A 2,302-nucleotide genomic window follows, 5' to 3' on the forward strand; every position below is an offset into this window, starting at 1 on the left:
ATAATAGAAGAAGAAAGGGTCTGGCAGTGGGTTCTTTAAAAGGAAAGGACGTGCACCGCGGTGGCTCAGTGGGTTATGTGGCAGCATTTGGCTCAGGTCGTGATCTGGGGGTTCTGAGATGGAGCCCCGTGTCAGGCTCCCTTCTTATCAGAGCGTAAGCTGCTCCCTCTGTCCTTCCCCCTGCTCGCTCTTTCTCTCTCTCTCACTCAAATAAGAAAAATCTTAAAAAAAAAAAAAAAAAAAGGAAAGGAAGGCAGATTTTTCTGTCCATTTTTCTCCCATTAGGAGTAATGGATAGTAAAGTTCATGTGACTTTCTTACTGATGTGCACTTTCTTTCCCCTGTTCTCAGTGTTTATTTTTCTCCAGTTAGGAGTAGTGGATAGTAAGTTCATGTGACTTTCTTACTGATGTGCACTTTTTCTCCTGTTCTCAGTGTTTTAGGAAGAAGATCCTTCATTTAATTATATTCCAGACAATACATGGTCTCAGTTGCCATCATAGGTGGTAATGGGTGAAAACTAGAAAAGTATAAAACAGGAAACCACTTAGGCTTCTGAGTCAAGGAGAAAACCTGTCAAGACAGCGTGAGTATATGTAGTCTATGCAACCCTATTTGTCTGTGCTTTGCTTTATGCAAATGGGTGGGAGCCACTGTGTCAGAGCTAGCAATTGCCACAACTTTTTTTTGTTATGGTAATTTCCCCACATTTTGTAATTAATACCTTGTGGGAAATTGGTGGTCCAATATCTCCGTTCATCTTTCAGTCATTTTTTTTAGTGTTTCATACTTCCTGCCATCTGTACTCAGCTTTTATCCTTTTTCTACCACTTACCCCCTAACCAAACATAACTTTTCTCATAATAGGTGATTATTTATTTGTAGGGTACAGTCGGGAGCTTGGAAAAGAGGCCGTGCTCTTCAAACTGGAGACATAATAATAGGCTTCAAGACGAAGGCATCAGAGTCACTGCCAGTGGACGTGTCCCATGATGAATTTTGGAGTATACACCAGGGGTTGCGAGAACAACTGAGCTAGAATTCTCGTAAGGAAACTGAGCCTGTCTGTGAGACAGGGCAGGACATGATAATTACTAATTCATAGGAACTGATAGGAATTTTTGCAATCAGAATGTTGTATTTTCTATGAGTTGAGAACTGTAGATCTATAAATAGACATATAAACAATTACAATGGTTCCTGGGTGTTGATAGAGTAGACCAGTTGTGGGCGAAGTTGGACATTGGCCTGTGATACAGCGGTATCTATACCACTGAACTCCAGTAATAACACCATGAACTCTCCTTTAGAAACCTAAAGAGAATAGGAGCCATCTCATTCTCATAAAGTACAGAAGAAATTGAGATCAGAAATGGGTTATCAGTAACAGAATATGAATAGAACTGTGTCTAGGAAAAAAATAATGATAAAAGATCTTATGTTTTATTATACGCTGGGTTCCTTGAGTACTTCATTTTTAAATATGTATGACTTTTGCTTGATTGAGAACCATTTATTTCATGAGAGGAAACTAAAAAGGGTTTTTCTTTCAGTAAGTCACTCCTGAAAAACAGCCTATTTTAGGTGTCAGTTGGTAATTTGGCTCTTATTTGCAATGAGAAGGCTACTTTAAGACACCATACACAGTAGTAAATGTATCCTGTCTCTGATGAAAAGATTGGTATTGTCTGTATTTTAGAAATAGGGTTAGAATGTTCATAGAAGTGAGAGAAATTTCCTCTGGCTCTTTTCTGTCCACAGCTGTGCCTGTTACCAGATCCTAGGCTTTTTCTGAGAAAGGAAACATCAAAGACTGGACAATGGCACCCGAGCTCGTGTTGCCTGAGTCCCAGGTGAGCTGCGTGATCCAGCTGTTGAGGGCTGCCTTTCCCTGCTGCCCAGGACACACACTGCCCAGCTCACAGGCATATTAGCCCCAGTGTTCTCCCTGGGGGACTGGGCACCTCCTAGGCTGTTGATGATCCCTTGGTTTTCCTTTCTGCCTTCTCACTTAAAAGAAAAAAAAAAGTGGGGCACCTCAGTGGCTCAGTCGGTTGGGTGTTTGCCTTTGGCTCAGGTCATGATCCCAAACCATGTGCTTCACCCTTTCCATTTCCACCCCTGCTGATGCTCTTTTTTGCTATCTCTCGTCCTCTGTCAAATAAATAAATTTTTTAAAAATCCTTTAAAATTGAGGGGGTGGCTATTAATTCTTTGAGTGCCCAGGGTCTACCATGGGCCAGATGGTAGAGCTGCTTCTGTAGTGCAAGTACTGAGCTGAAGCCCATTGTCTTCTTTAGAG

General features: G+C 41.4%; 1 long non-coding RNA gene across 1 annotated transcript; it reads left to right on the forward strand.

The window, feature by feature from the left end:
• Positions 1–404: 404 nt before the first annotated feature.
• On the forward strand, positions 405–1,854 carry LOC111140357. Its single transcript, XR_002640142.1, has 3 exons — positions 405–586; positions 886–1,046; positions 1,762–1,854. It is a non-coding gene; the product is annotated as an uncharacterized LOC111140357 (long non-coding RNA).
• The last annotated feature ends 448 nt before the right edge of the window (positions 1,855–2,302 follow it).

The sequence above is a fragment of the Enhydra lutris genome, unplaced genomic scaffold, assembly GCF_002288905.1.
Source record: "Enhydra lutris kenyoni isolate GAN:26980312 unplaced genomic scaffold, ASM228890v2 scaffoldscaffold626, whole genome shotgun sequence".
In the NCBI taxonomy this organism is placed as follows: domain Eukaryota; kingdom Metazoa; phylum Chordata; class Mammalia; order Carnivora; family Mustelidae; genus Enhydra; species Enhydra lutris.